The sequence below is a fragment of the Arvicola amphibius genome, chromosome 1 (assembly GCF_903992535.2).
Source record: "Arvicola amphibius chromosome 1, mArvAmp1.2, whole genome shotgun sequence".
Taxonomy (NCBI): domain Eukaryota; kingdom Metazoa; phylum Chordata; class Mammalia; order Rodentia; family Cricetidae; genus Arvicola; species Arvicola amphibius.
The window spans coordinates 113,954,057-113,969,368 of NC_052047.1; the positions used below are offsets into that span (position 1 = coordinate 113,954,057).

At 48.4% G+C, this 15,312-nt stretch overlaps 1 protein-coding gene across 1 annotated transcript in view; it reads right to left on the minus strand.

Annotated features, from left to right (window-relative positions):
• Window positions 1-15,312, minus strand: part of Dkk3 (dickkopf WNT signaling pathway inhibitor 3) — a 42,509-nt gene that overhangs the window by 17,443 nt on the left and 9,754 nt on the right. The gene's annotated exons all lie outside the window — the stretch shown is intronic.

The following is a 15,312-nucleotide window of genomic DNA, read 5'->3' on the forward strand; positions in this document are numbered from 1 at the left end:
GAACACAGAGGAATGAGTACAGGCCAGAAAAATAATCGCTCGGTTTTCTAACAAATAAAACCCATGCTCAAAGCTGGAGAGATGCTTGGTGGGTAAGACGCTTGCAGTTCAAGCATTGGGAACCGAGTTGGACTCCCCAGCACCCACATAAGACCCAGGAGTGGTGCCGTGCACCTGTAATTCCAGAGCTGGGGAGACAACAGCCAGCCAGTCCAGCTGAACAGGTAAATTCCAGGCTCGGCGAGAGACCCTGTCTCAAAAAGTAAGGTGGTAAACAATAGAAAAGACATCCAATGCCAATCTCCGGCCTCCATGTAAACACGACACAGGATCATATACCTCTTCCTCCTCCTCCTCCTCCTCTCTCTCTCTCTCTCTCTCTCTCTCTCTCTCTCTCTCTCTCTCTCTCTCTCTCTCACACACACACACACACACACACACACACTCTTCATACACTCTGTTCTGGCTCTTGTCTTCAGGAATTCTGTGCAATCTGTTTCTATTTCCTAATTCATCTACTACAGGCGTTGATTCATCGCTGGGTGCCCACTCCATTGTAAGCACAGACCCAGAGGTGACACATGACAAATGGAGACCCCTGACTTGCAGGGATTCAAACCCTTCCAGAAAATGTTCTTGTCTGTACTTTACGAACTTCTGTACTCACCAGCCAGAGCTCCCCCAAAGTCTCCCCACCTGTCTTGCCACTAATCCTTGGTGCTGTGGCACCCCTAGACCTGCCCTCTGTGACAGGAAGCTCCAGGGTTATCAAAACACACATTAACCTGAATGAGGTTCCAGGTCTGATCACTCTGGTTTCTAAGAAAACTCACCCACCCCACCCCCAGCTCTGTACCTCATCTTTAAATGGGATGTTAAGAAGTAAGTTACAAAGAGAGTTCAGCTCCCTGCCAGCAGCTTCTTGTAGTGTTATCTCAGCTCAAGTACTGAGCTATCTGGGCTCACAAGGAAATTACTCTGCGATATATTAGTAATGTCTACCATAGGGTGGGGCGGGCTTTGACAGAGGTCTGTGCCTAGTGCTTTCATTATATCTTCTTTTGTTTGCTTTGTTTTGGGGGCAGGATCACAAATAGCACACACAGGCTGGTTTCAAATTCAGTGTGCAGCCAAGGACGGCCTTGAATTTCTAACTCCCTCCCCTGTCACACACACACACCTCAGGAGTGCTGTGCTAGGATTACAGACGTGCACACCCTCACCCGGTCCTTACAGTGCTGAGGATTGAACCCAGGGCTTTGTGCTTGCTTGGAAACAGTCATATTCCCAGCCCTCCATTCCTTAAAGAACTCGAAGTGAGCCGAGCCCAACAGGCCCTGCGCGTGCTACAATTTATACCTGCCAGACCCCACAAAAGGCTCCGTTTTCTTTGGCACAGGACCTGTCTGCACACATACAGGTTTTCATCTGTTTGGTCTGGCGCCTTGGCCACTGTCACCTCTTAGAAACTCATGGGCACCGGATCAGAGCAAGCATGACCTTACAGCAGAATAAACACCATTCCTGATTTATCACACCTCCTCCCCGTAACCTACCGCCTGCCTACCGCGAAGGGCTGAGAAATTAAGTCAAAAGGGAAAATTTACATTTACTCCACAACCTATTTTCTTTTGTGGGGCGTGGGTGTCTGCTACGTAGCCCAGGCTGTCCTCTAAGTCCTGATCCTTCTGCTGCAAGCTCCCCAACTCCTGATCCTCATGCCTTAGGCTCCCCAGTACTAGGATTACAAGTGTGTGCCACTGGGCCAGCTCACTGTTTCCTGGTTCACCACCTTCTCAGGCAGTCAGCATATGCTCTTTCCTACAGAGCAGGGCCTGGCACTCAGAAGTGAGGGGCCATGGCCACATAACAGACCTCTGGCCCACATAGTTAATGCTCCAAATTCCACAGTACTTGCTATTCTGAAATGCGCCTAATGACCTTTTTGTGGTGCAGAGGCTACAATGACAGTGGCAGTAGGTCTAGTGACATGTGACTTGGTCTCCATCCATCGCTTCCTTTTGCTGAGGAGGTGACAGGAGAAGCAGCTTTCTGCCCAATGTGGGACACCAGCCAGGCTGGTCCAACTGTGGCCACCACTGTCATTACTCAAGAGCAATACAACCTCTGCCCTATCCACCCCATCCCAGCCGTTCCCTATCACTGACCCTGCATCCCACCCTGAAGGAAGAACGGACATACTGAGGCCTCTGTTGGCCCTGTTTGGGTCTGTCTTCCAGTATCCACTGCTTGTGGGAGTCAAAGCATCACTGATACCATAAAACCTCCCTGGGGACCCAAAGCCCCTGGGGCCTAGCATCCCCGACAGAGAAATGGGGGTAGTTCTTTCCAGACGCTGAAGAGTGGGTGTGGGGTCTCTTACGAAGAGGCCGGGTAGAGGCAGGGGACACAGATTCCTGGGAAGCCCCCAAAGCTTATCTTGTGATTCCAGAGCTCATGCTATAGGCCTGTGTATGAGACCATGGGCAGTCTTGAAAACATTGACTAGAGGCCCCAGTGTGGGCTGAGAATGCAGGGCCAGCAACACTGCCTCTACCTCTACTGTGGCTGCCGTACTGCAGAGGCCACTTCTGGAGGCAGGACTGGGGAAAACTGCTGCCCCATTGAGGGCAAAAGGAACCATGAGTTATTTGGAGTTTGGCTTTTATGTGTTTTTGTTTTGTTTTGTTGTTGTTGTTTCTGAGACAGAGTTCATTATGTACCCAAGATTAGCTCATCCATTTCATCCCACGTCTCCCGGTGCCTAAATCATGAGATCTGAGAGGGGAAAGATTCGCTCATGATGGACAGAACGGGAAACCACAAAGTCACTGTAAGAGACAATATGGAAGCTATTCAACAAGCCCCAAACCAAAAGCCTTGTGAGGGGCCAAAGAGATGGTTCAGTGGTTAGATACTGGCTGCTCTTTCAGTGGGCCTAGATGAGATTCCCAGCATGGCGGCCGATAACCTTCTGTAACCCCAGCTCTAGGGGATCCAATGCCCTCTTCTCGGCACCAGGCAGGAGAGTGGTACTGAAGGGTCCAAGAGTAAGAATATAAAAATGTAGATTCCAGAAATAGGAATGTAAAATTAAAGAAATAAAAAGTTGTAAGCCTAGGAGAATGAGAGCAGACTGTCAGCAGCTTTCTCAGTAGCTTAAGGATTAACTGCAACCCATAGTTCTCTGCAAACTGAGAGCTAGCCTACGGATATGAGCTGAGTCAACTTTTAGGAAATAGATATATGACCTCTGGGTTACACATTGTCCCTGCTATGTGAAAAAACTGGCAGCATCAAAGGGGAGAGCACAGGGCTCCAGTAAACACCACCTGTACCAAGGAAGACAATAGATTAAGTAGAAACACCAGTTTAACTGAGAAACTCTGTTAATGGAGATTGTAAAGTAAGGCAATCTGTATGTGAGTTTTACCCTGAGACTGTAAAAATTCCTTTGTTCAGACCTAATGCTTGGTACCCCTACTATAAAAAGGTGTGTTCAGAAACCAGCCTTCACCACAGCCTTACAGAATCCATCTCTGGCTGTGATCTCAGCTAGCTAATAAGCTTTTTGTGTCCCATGGAGATTTTTTATTTTATTTTATTTTTTTCTGGATTCTGGTTTCTGAAATAAAGTTTGCTTCTGGTTTATTAGACTTTGGTGGTCGGTCCCCATCTTTGCGTAACCCCCCGGAACCAACAGTACATAAACATACATGTAGGCAAAACATCCATACACATTTAAAAAAACAAAAAAACCTTATAAACTGAGAATTCCACTGATGAGTATATCCCCACAAGAATGGAAAGCTGTGTCTTTTTAAAAGTGTGTGTGTTAAATGTGTGCATATATGTTCACTGGCATGAGTGCGTGTGAGGCCCGAGACTGACATCAGATCTCTTTCTTCACCGTTCTTCACTTTATCTTTGAGCAGTGTCTCTCGGTGACCCTGCAGCTTGTGTTAGCTAGACTGGCTGGCCAATGAGACCCTGAGATCTGCTTGTCTCTACCACTAACCCTGGAGGACGAAAAGCTTCATGTCATCCTCAGGTATATAGCAAGTTTGAGTCTAACTTGGGCTGCATGAGGTCATGTTGAAGAAGGAGAAGGAGGAGGAGGAGGAGGAGGAGAAGAAGAAGAAGAAGAAGAAGAAGAAGAAGAAGAAGAAGAAGAAGAAGAAGAAGAAGAAGAAGAAGAAGAAGAAGAAGAAGAAGAAGAAGACGAAGAAGAAGAAGAAGCAGCAAGCAAACAAACAAAAAACTCCACTAAAGAAAAATACTGTCTTAGGAGTTTCTGAGTCAATAAGACCTCGGTGTTTATCCCTCTTGTTAGTACTGACTCGGCCACTTATGAGCCTGGATTGTTTCTGTGTCTCAATCACTCCATCTGCGGTCAGTGAGTGTCCTTGGATGGCTGTCAGCAGGTAGGAGGAGGGGTGCTAGAGACCCCTCACAAAGCTCCTGGCATGCAGCAGGCAATGTTTGCTTTCATGATGCAGAACTCTTGTTGCCATTATAATCACCAGTTATTACGGAAGACTTAGTCAAGGTTACCAGTATTTACCCAGGCTCACAGATGGCTAGATCTGGAGAGGGGCTGCTTAATCTGATGGTCTTCTGAGTGGCTAAATGAGGGACCACGGGGAGCACACAGACCTTGCTATTATTACATCTGTGATATTATTTTAAAAAACAAAACAGGTTGGATTCACGAGCTTTGTGAGGTTTTCAGAATAACAAACACCAAGGACAAAGAAGGGCAAGGCTCCACTTATCCAACAAACAGGATGCAAAGGCCCCTGGGCCAGTGCCTGGAAGAATCCCCAAGTTCCCAAAGCAGAAGACAGCCATGCGCCTGCACAAGACACTGTTTGTCCCCTACACGTCCCCAGAGCTCAGAACTCAGATTGTTCTACGGTTGATGGCATCAGGCTAACCAGATTAACCAGGTGCAATCAGTGTGACTTATCTGGCCTGTGCTCCACTCTCAAGTAAAACGTTCCAGACTTCTAGGCCCAAGGCCAGGCTCTTGCGGGACACAGATTGTCTGTAGCACAAAGAGACTTGGGACTTGAGCTTCAGTAAAACTGCATCCTCAGAGATGCCTCTGCCATGCAAACCGTCTCCTCCTGGCTCCCTGCTTTGGGGGTCCTGTGGTAGCTCAGGCATGCAGTGCAGGGGTGGGTGGGAGTGGGAGTAGAGGTGGATTGGGGGGTGATAAAGGCTTGCAGAAGCAGAACATGCCTAACTCAGCATGTCTCCTGACTCCTTGGCTGCATTCTCCAAGTCTCCTGACCTAATCCCCACCCCTTCCCAGCTTCAGCTGCTGTCCCCACCACGCTCTGGCTTTCTAAACGAGTGTTTCACACCTCTTAAATCTGTGTTTTCTTGACTTTGAACAAGCAATGCTTCAGCAAGAATTGCCTTTCCTTCCCACAGCTAATTCCCAGACACCACTGCAAACACAGTGTAACCACCACCTCTTCCAGGAAGCCCATCAAGAATGCAACGGCCTGAGTTGTCCAGCTTTCCCTCCTGTTTTACACAAGGGCTGGGAGACATGGGAATTGATGACAGCTGCACAGGCGCTGTGTGACCTTGATGCCCAATGTCCATGACAGTCCTCTGGCTCCCTCAGCTGTATGCACACACGTCAGAGTAACGTCACCTCTTTCTTGCATCATACCTGAGGAACTGGAAGCTTAGAGAATAAAACTTTTTATGTTGGAGTGCATCCCCTTCTGTCATGGAGGGAGAGCAGCCCTTGTCTCTCAAGGCCGCACGATACCCTTAAAGAGATGTCTAGCACAACTGGGCATTTAGTGTCTCAGCTCACAGAGTAAGCAGAAACATGACAGACTATGCAGAATCCCACCCTCCCATCCAAAAAAGTCCTCTCGGGGTACCTCGCCTGGTTCAATTCTGCTTTGGAAGTTACATATCTGTGGTATGCACCGTAACCCACAGCACTGGGGAGGCTGAGATGTCAGGCACAGGCCTCAACAAAAACACCTTGCCAGGGTAGGGGTATGGGGAGTTAGAAATATTAGTAAAGAATATGAAGATGCGTGTGAAAATAATAAAACAGAAACCATAGAACAGTACTGGAAGAGCATTCCAGTGAATACTGAAATCACCTGTGGTTAATTTTCCATACGCTTTTATACCCAATGCAAAAGGGGGAGGAAGGCAACAAAGACTTTTTTTTTTTGGCTTTTTGAGACAGGGTTTCTCTGTGTCACAGCCTTGGCTGTCCTGAAACTCACTCTGTAGACCAGGCTGGCCTTGAACTCACAGAGATCTGCCTGCCTCTGTCTCTCGAGTGCTGGGATTAAAGGCCTCCTGCCCCGCCCCCCCCCCCCCCCCCCCGCCCCCAAAGACTTCTTTAACATGATACAAAGGACAGCTCGAACAGTTAATTGCTTCAACACTTTGAGACATCAAGTCATTAGCATTCTGTTGTTTGGGGAGTGAAGTGACCCTAGACCAAGTATCCTGAAGGCAGCCACTCCCCAGGTGACCTCATAATTACAGAAGAAGGAGCAGTCAGGATGGAATGGATCTACTTGCATGAGCCATCTTAATGTCAAAAAAACCAAGTAGTCACGTCATGAATCTGGAAATATAGCAACACTTGTTAACCATTTTGAGCAACCTCCAAACTCTCTGGCTATCAGACAAGGTGGCAAGAGGCTCACATTTTTGGGCCTCCACACTGAGACAGGAGTTTAAGACCAGATTTGGCTATAGCATAGCAAGACCCAGTCTCACAAAGAAATGAATCAGGCTGGAGAGATGGCCCAGTGGTTAAGGTCTCTTCCAGAACTTCCAAGTTCCATCCCCAGCACCCATGCCAGACAGCACACGCCAGACAGCACACAACTGCCTGTGACTCCAGCTTCAAGGGATCTGACGCCCTCTTCTGGCCTCCTTGGGTACTGCACACACATGCATATAAACATATACACACTCTCTCTTAAAAATAATTTAAAAAATATTTAAAAAGAAATAAATTATGCACTCACTGTAATTATTTATTGAGTTGATTGGTTGAGCCTGGGTTCCCTTTGATGTTAAAAACTCCTTTGTGCTAACCTGCCAGGAACATAGTAGGTAGTCAAAAGAGCATGCTAGTGAATGAATAATGAATGGGTTGAGTGAATAACACAAGGGATATAATAGGTATGGGTTGGAGGCAGTCAAAACATGATAGCAGTAACTGGCCGATGATCCAGGCACTAGTCACTTGTTTTAAGCTGAACTATTTTAACTTCATGAATACAATTTGTGGGATACATTCACTTTGTCTGTTCTCTCTCTCTCTCTCTCTCTCTCTCTCTCTCTTTGTGTGTGTGTGTGTGTGTGTGTGTGTGTGTGTGTGTGCATTGAAAAAGAAAAAGGGTCTCATGCAGCTCAGGCTAGTCTTTTTTTTTTTTTTTTTTTTTTTTGGTTTTACGATACAGGGTTTCCCTGTAGTTTCTAGAGCCTGTCCTGGAGCTAGCTCTTGTAGACCAGGCTGGCCTCGAACTCAGAGATCCGCCTGCCTCTGCCTCCCAAGTGCTGGGATTAAAGGCGTGCGCCACCACCGCCCGGCTTCAGGCTAGTCTTAAACTTGCTGCATAGCCAAGAATAACCCTGAACTCACAATCCTCCTACCTTCAGCTTCTAAATGCTAGTATTACTGCTCCCGACTGGAAGGAAATTTGATGAACTCACTCTTACCTATGGGGAAATTAAGGCATGAAACGGTTAAGACACTAATCAAAGTCACACAGCTAGTAAGTATCAGGGGTATCATTTGAACGGAGCTGGCTGTGACCAGTCCTTAATTAACTCGCTAAAGAACTTCTGCTAGCAGCATCTAAACACATACGGGAAGAGGAGGAACAGGGGCAGACAGTAGAAGGAAGGAAGGCTTGCTCTTTCCAGAGGTGGAGGAAGTAGCCCCTAAGTGGCCATCATCTCCTCCTCCGTGTGACTCAGTCCATGAGCTCACACAGACTTAGAAGGCAGCTGGGTCCTGCTGGGACTTCCCATCCCCTTATCTGCCCCATGTTGGGAGGGGGAGGGGAGTAGATGATGTTTGGTCTTGAGAACAGCCTGTAATGCAAAGCTGACCTTTCTCTGACCCTCAGAGAACTAGAGGCGTGAGAGGGACTTCACTTTACAGTCCCATCGGCCACCCCTTTGACCTTACTCTGAGCCCTAAACACACACAGACAAGCTCTCCCTTCTCCTTGAGTCTCCCTGAGGACCACCCACGGAGGCAGCATAGTCAAGGCTGTCCAGAAACAAGTCTCAGAAATAGCTGAAATTTTGAGCACAACTCTCAGGTGGGAAGTTCTGCGGGATCTCTCACAACTTTCCCTAAGTGGGCTGCCCTTCAGCCTCACGCAACAAAAATGCTTGCCTATACTGAAATTATGAGTAATCTACAAGGTCTTTAAAACTGGTTTTAAAGATTTTTATGTTATGTATATGACACATGTAAGTAGATAACCATAGAAGCTAGAAGAGGATGTTGGAGCCTGCACTGACTGGTTTTGTGTCAACTTGACACAAACTAGGGTCATCAGAGAGGAAGGAGCCTCAGCTGAGGAAATGCCTCCATGAGATCCAAGTGTTAGGAATTTTTTCATTTAGTGGTCAATGAGGGAGGGCCCAGCCCATAGTGGGTGGTGCCATCCCTGGGCTGCAGGTCCTGGGTTCTATAAGAAGGTGAGTTGAGTGAGCCAAGGGGAGCAAGCCAGTTTACGCAGCTCCCCTCCATGGTCTCTGATCAGTTTCTGCCTCCAGGTTCCTGCCCTGTTTGAGTTCCTGTCCTGACTTCCTTCAGTGATGAACAGCAACGCTGAAGTGTGAGCCAAATAAACCCTTCCCTCCTCAATTTGTCTTTTGGTCATGGTGTTTAGTTGCAGCACTGGAAACCCTAAGACAGAGCCCCTGGAACTGGAGTTGCAGACAGTTGTGAACCCTGTTGTGGGAGCTAGGAACTGACCGGGTCCTCTCGCAAGGGCAACAAGCACTCTTCTACTGAACCATTGAAAATATTTTCAAAACAGCACTCCATAAAGAACAGTCTAAATAAACTGAGATTCCTCTAAAGGTTTCTACTGTTGACAATTTAGTGTTTATTTATCAAGCTTTTTATATATACCTTTTTTTCCTAAAAATGAGATGTCTTTATGTTACAACGTATATCTTATGTAACTTATATATGTATTGCTTTGAAATGGATTTTCTTAACAATCCGTTGAGGATATCCTTTTATCTTTTTATATCAATTTATATCAAACCTAAATGAAACTTATTTACTTGCTTTTTTCTTTAAGACAAAGTCTCATGTAGCTCAAACTGGCCTTGAGCTCCCTATGTAGCTGAGAATGACCTTGCATGTCTATCTCCCACCTCCATCTTCTGAGTGCTGGGGTTTCGGGTGTGCACTACCATGCCACATTTACGCAGTGCTGGGCGTGGGACCCAGGCCTTCATGCATCTTTGTCAAGTACTCTACCAACTGAGCTACATTCCTGGCCTGAAACTCATTTATTAAGAGCACAGTGTTGTGATTCAAGATGCAGAATCATTTCCAGATGACAGGTTCCTTTTGGAAGGACATCTTGGTCGAGGACGTACCAACCCCGTGAGCACTTCTCCCCCACACCAACTGTATGTATTTGGGAGCAATTAACCATGTCACCGAATAGTAGAGTTCTTCAATTTTCCATGTAATTTTTTTCCCTATGATATTAAGGCATAAGGACCTCATTCTTGGCTTGGTGATCACACACGACATGGGTAGGGGCTGGCCACGGCAGGGAACATCCACAGCAGCCCAAGACACCCGCCCCCCCCCCCATAGAACACCAGGTCTGCTTTCTCCTCCAGAAGCAACGTGCACCTGCTGCCAGGACCTGCACCTAGCCCTGCCACACCTGTCTGTCAATTCCTCTCCTAGTCTGCTGCTCATGATGAACCCCACATAGAACATACACAGCAGCGACAGAATGATCGGCTTGTGGCTCTGACCTCCAGCAGAGCCCTCAGAGACTGTAGAGGAAACTGTGTCGTGTGTGTGTGTGTGTGTGTGTGTGTGTGTGTATGATCACCCCGCCCCCCTCCAGCTAGCTTCTCAGACAGAGGCCATGGAGGCCTCCCAGACAGCCTCAGCTTGCTATTTAGTGCTGCTCTACTCTTTTGCCCAGCAGGATGCTAGGAACCAGGACAGTTGTGATTACAGCCCAGCTTTAACTGCTTTGGCTTAATGAGCGGTGCCAGGGAGCTTCTGTCAGTTCTCTATTCAGGTCCTCAGAAGGCACAGGCTGCCAGCATGCAGGCAGTGCTAGAATGCCTGCCTCCACCAGCCTTGTGTGGACCCCTCCATTCTGCCCCAGGGCCAACGGAAGGAAAGAGCTACATTTCTTGGGGCTCAGTCCTCCAAGCTGGCCTAGCCCAGCAGGACTTCCCAGGAGGCAGAGTCTCTAGAAACTGCCTCAGACTTCTCAGGAAGCTTGTACCCTCCTCAGGGGTACACGGTCAGTCATGCGGGCATGAGGACTTGAGCTCAATACCCAGAACCTGTCTTTATGGGTGGTAGGGGGAAGAACCAGGCATAATGGTATGTGTTTTATAATCCCAGCACTGGGAAGGCAGAAAGAGATGGATCCCCTAGGCTCACTAGCCAGCCAGCCTAGCCTACTTGGTAAATTTCAGGTCAGTGAGAGACCCTGTTTCAAAAAACACAGTGGACAATATCTAAAGGACAACACACAAGGCTGACTTCTGGATGCCACACATACCTGCACGCACACACACATCCCAGAATCTTGGCATCTCTGGTATGTCCATTAACTCGACAGATGGGCAGCAGCAGAAATTAGGGTATGGAGGGAACAAAGCCAACCCCATGCAAGCCTTTCCTCTGTGACCTGTGGCCAGGCTGGGGGTAGGAGATCAGGATGCTGGTCACTGGACACTTTCCCCTACTACTCAGATCTGATTTATCTCCCAGGGATAGTACGCTTGTTGTCCTGAGGGAAAAACGAAACATTTGCCAAAGCTCTGTCAGGGTGTAACATCCCACCTTCCCCAGAATCCAACAGGAGCAACAGGTAAGGTGACTTCATACTGGGGAAGCCTTTGGTCCACAGCCACATCATCCACTGTCTCCAGCGAGAAGGACAACATCAACACTGGACACTCTCGGACAAAGAAATTACTGAGGCTTTCAAATGTCTGCTGCCCGTTTGGCTTTGGTGAAATGATGAAACCCATCTGCCCATGGCCTCAGAGTGTTGGCTGGCTAGTGTCTTTACGAGTTTACGAGACCGCTTCAGACTAGGTGTGTTTGTGTGGAGGAACAGACAGACTCGGTGTTCCGTCACCTAGGAAGGCAAGGCCTGGAATGGAGCCAATGGCAGGCATGCTAAATCATGCAGCTGCAGGACGTGTTTCGATCACAGGACACGGTCTTTCAAAATGGTGGCTTGGTTATGTAGGCCAGATTCCTCTCTGAAGAAAAGCTTCCCACCAAAGCGGAATAGCTTGTCCTTTCCCGCTCCCAACTGCCACTAATCCCTTCTCCAACCCTAGCACAATGGTCAGCCTGCCCACTGGCCGGGGAAGGGGCCAGGCCAAAAGCTTAACACAAAAAGCCTCTTTACAAAGATGTCAGGCCCGATCTGCATCAGCTGGGGCACTCAGGTGAAACGGCGTGCTTCAGGGTGCTCCCCCTCTCACATCTGAGTGTAAAAACAGACCAGTCCGTTACATGGACTGTGAAATTTCTAGACAGGCATATAGTGTTACTGTCTGGAACTTTCCATGAGCCTCCTCGAGTTACCATACATATTAATAGGAACACCACATTTAAAGAAAGGAAAACATGTTGTGCCTGGTGATTGCTTTTTATTGAATTCATCTGGGAATTTTAAATTCAAAAAATTGAGCCCCACTTATGGCATATGAAGGTTTGAACAGTTGTGATTTTTGCCCTTTGGGATGGGGAATCTCTTTGAAGGACAATTTCTGTAGTGTAAGTGTTATGTTAGAGCCACCTGTAAAAAGCGTTAAGTTGCAGAACTATGGAATGAGACAGGGGGACACTGCACAACTGCACCATCCCTTCAGAGGCAACCTGGCACTCACAGCCCCTGCTCAGAAAAAGAAGCTGCACATTGCTGTCAAGACAGCCCTCGTTGGCTGGAGAGATGGCTCAGTGGTTAAGAACACACTTTGTTCTTGCAGAGGCCTGGGGTTGGTCTCCAAGCATCTACATGGTGGCTCATAACTGTAATTCCAGTTCCAAGGGATTTGACACTCTCTCCCAGTGGGTAACACTTATACGTGTGGTGTATTTACACGTATGCAGGCAAAACTAAATTGAATTAAAAGATACTGGTTGAGAGCCAGGTATGAGCACACCTTTTATCCAAGCACTTGGGAGGCAGAGGCAGAAGGATCACTTCGAGTTCAATGTCAGCCAGGGCTACATAGTGAAACCTTATCTGAAAGAAAAGGAAGAAAGGAAGGAAGGAAGGAAGGAAGGAAGGAAGGAAGGAAGGAAGGAAGGGGAGGGAGGGAGGGAAGGAGGGGCGAAAGGAACCGGAGGGAGGGAGGGAGGGACGGGAGAAGGGATGGGAAGGAAGGAAGGAAGGAAGGAAGGAAGAGAAGGAAAGGAGGGAAGGAAGAGAAGGAAGGAAGGAAGGAAGGAAGGAAGGAAGGAAGGAAGGAAGGAAAGAAGGAGAGGGAGGAAAGGAGAGAGACAGAGAGAGAGAAAACCCACAGGAGGTCTCAGCAGGTAAAGGTGCTTGCCACCTACGCCTAACGACCTGAGTTCAATCGTACAACTTGCATAATGGAAAGAAAGAACTGATTTGCACACACTGTTTTCTGACATCCATGCACACAGGTACTTGCATTCACACATGCACACACACACTAAATGAATAAATAAATGTAAGCACGCCACCAGAACCTGGCTTAATGTTTACCATGGTGAGCCAAGGTTGGATGGGTAGTTGAATTAAAAGTCCTGCAGGCAGTGGAAACTAGATGCCACTTTCTTGACACTTGATGTGTCACCGTGACACTAGCCGGGTCCTGCAGTACAGTGAAGCAGACACACTGCCTCTGTCACATGCTGTCCCTTCAAGGGAGCTTGTGAAGTCTCCAGTCTGTGTTCTAACAGGGGCAGAAAGAGAAGCCAGGCTCTGGCTAGTGGAGCACCCCAACCTCAGATCTTCCTTCTGCCAATCAAAGCGACATTTATTCTCACAGAGAAACTCAGTTCCCTTGCCTCCCAGGTCCTAAGCAAAAACCAAGGAGAAAAGTGTGATGAGCTGCCACCCTCTGGCTTGTCTGTGTGGCTCCCCTCGAGTGCCCTGCCTCCTGGAGGCTATCTACCATAAAAAGGGGTTCAGATTATAAGCCATGTAAGTGCCTTGTTTATGTCTCCTGTCACCCAATGAACAAATGCCATGTGGGGTTTTCTTTTTTTTTAATATTTATTTATTTATTATGTATACAATATTCTGTCTGTGTGTATGCCTTCAGGCCAGAAGATGGCACCAGACCTCATTACAGATGGTTGCGAGCCACCATGTGGTTGCTGGGAATTGAACTCAGGACCTTTGGAAGAGCAGGCAATGCTCTTAACCTCTGAGCCATCTCTCCAGCCCGCCATGTGGGGTTTTCAACTGAGGACCCAAACTGGGACACACACAGACGCACAAGACCAGGCATGCCAAAGAAGGCTGGCGCAAGTCACAAGCACCCAGCACAGGCATACAGCCCCTGTCCTCCGGCCTAGGGACACTCTGCATCTCTGAGGACTTGTGTTTTTACCCACCCACAGCTCTTAGCATCTCTATTCCCCTCAACAGTACTCAAATCTGCTATCAGGTCCTCATTAAGGACTGGAGGGGAGCAGTGGTGTGCACAGCTGTATTTTGATTAGAGATGCCCCGTGTAACGTGCACATGGGCCTCTATAGTCTGAGCAACATCCTGAGGGCATCCTGGAGTCAAGAAGATCAGTGAGAACTAACGCCTAAGGTTTTTCTGATCGACAGCACCGTGAATTCTGCTGCCTGCCATGCCCTTTCTACTCGGATGGCTTCCACCCAGTCTCTGTCCTCTACAAGCCTCAAGCACAGCCTTCACTCAGGAATTCTCTCTGTTTTCCTTCTAGAAAGGCTGCCCATGCCGTGCCATGGCTGCCTGGTTTGAGTGTGCATGCTCTCTCTCTATCTCCCCGCCACCCCTTTCTGCTTTAAAAGCTGGTCCTGGGGCCAGGACATGATGCAGGCAGCAAACCACTTGCCCCGTAGGCATGAGGACCTGAGCTCTAGGTGAATGGTGTGATGGCCACACTTAGAAACCCAGCACCAGGAAGCCATGTAGGAATGGGAGGCTTGCCTACCAGCCAGTTTAGCCTAACTGGTGAGCTCTAGGCCAGCGGGAAACCCTGGCTCACAGAAGGTGGGCAGTGCTCTCGAGGATGGCTGACACCCAAGGTGTCCTCTGGCTTCTACACACATATACACAAGTATGTATTAAGAAGAAAGGAGAGCTGGCCTCCCTCCCTTCCAGGCTTTGTTAGCCCCACCTTTGTCTCACAGGTCCATCTCCCCGTCCTTCCAGAGCCAAAAGAAGGTATGAAGCATGGGCTGATAAGTAGGAAGCTGAGTTGCCCTGGCTCATAGAATGGCGATAAGCTCATGCTTTTGGTTCCATAGCCAGGCCCCCTCCAGTTCACGGCAGAACCCATTCCATATTCCACCAGTCTCCCTTGGAAGGTGGTGGCCACTGTCACACAGCCAACCAGTCCCCCACTCCGCCAGTCTGTGGTAAATGTCTACCAACTCCCCACATTTGAGCACTGTGCCAAAACAAGCAGAAAGGAAACAAAAAGTTCTGACTGCCAACCAAAACACCGCCACCTTCCTGCTAATGCACCAGTTTAGCGGTGAGGTCAAGAGTGGGCACAAATCCTGGATGCCTTTGCCAGGGGTGTGGGAGGCATCTGGGCAAAGAGACGGTCCTGCTGTCCCCACAAGGAAGTGCATTGTCCCCAGTGACCACATCCACATGCAGGGAATTCTCTGGCCCCAAGGTCTGATCAGTGGCTCCTGTTGGGGTCTCCCTGACTTGAGTGCACATCATGTCCCTGCCAACTTTAGGACTTCATAATCCTACAAAATTCAGCACACCTTTGGGCTAAACCACAGGCAAACTGCGGCAGCAGTTACAGGGACCAGAGCCTGACGCCAGGGATGACAGGCAGCCTTCTTCACCTTTAGTCTACTGGCTC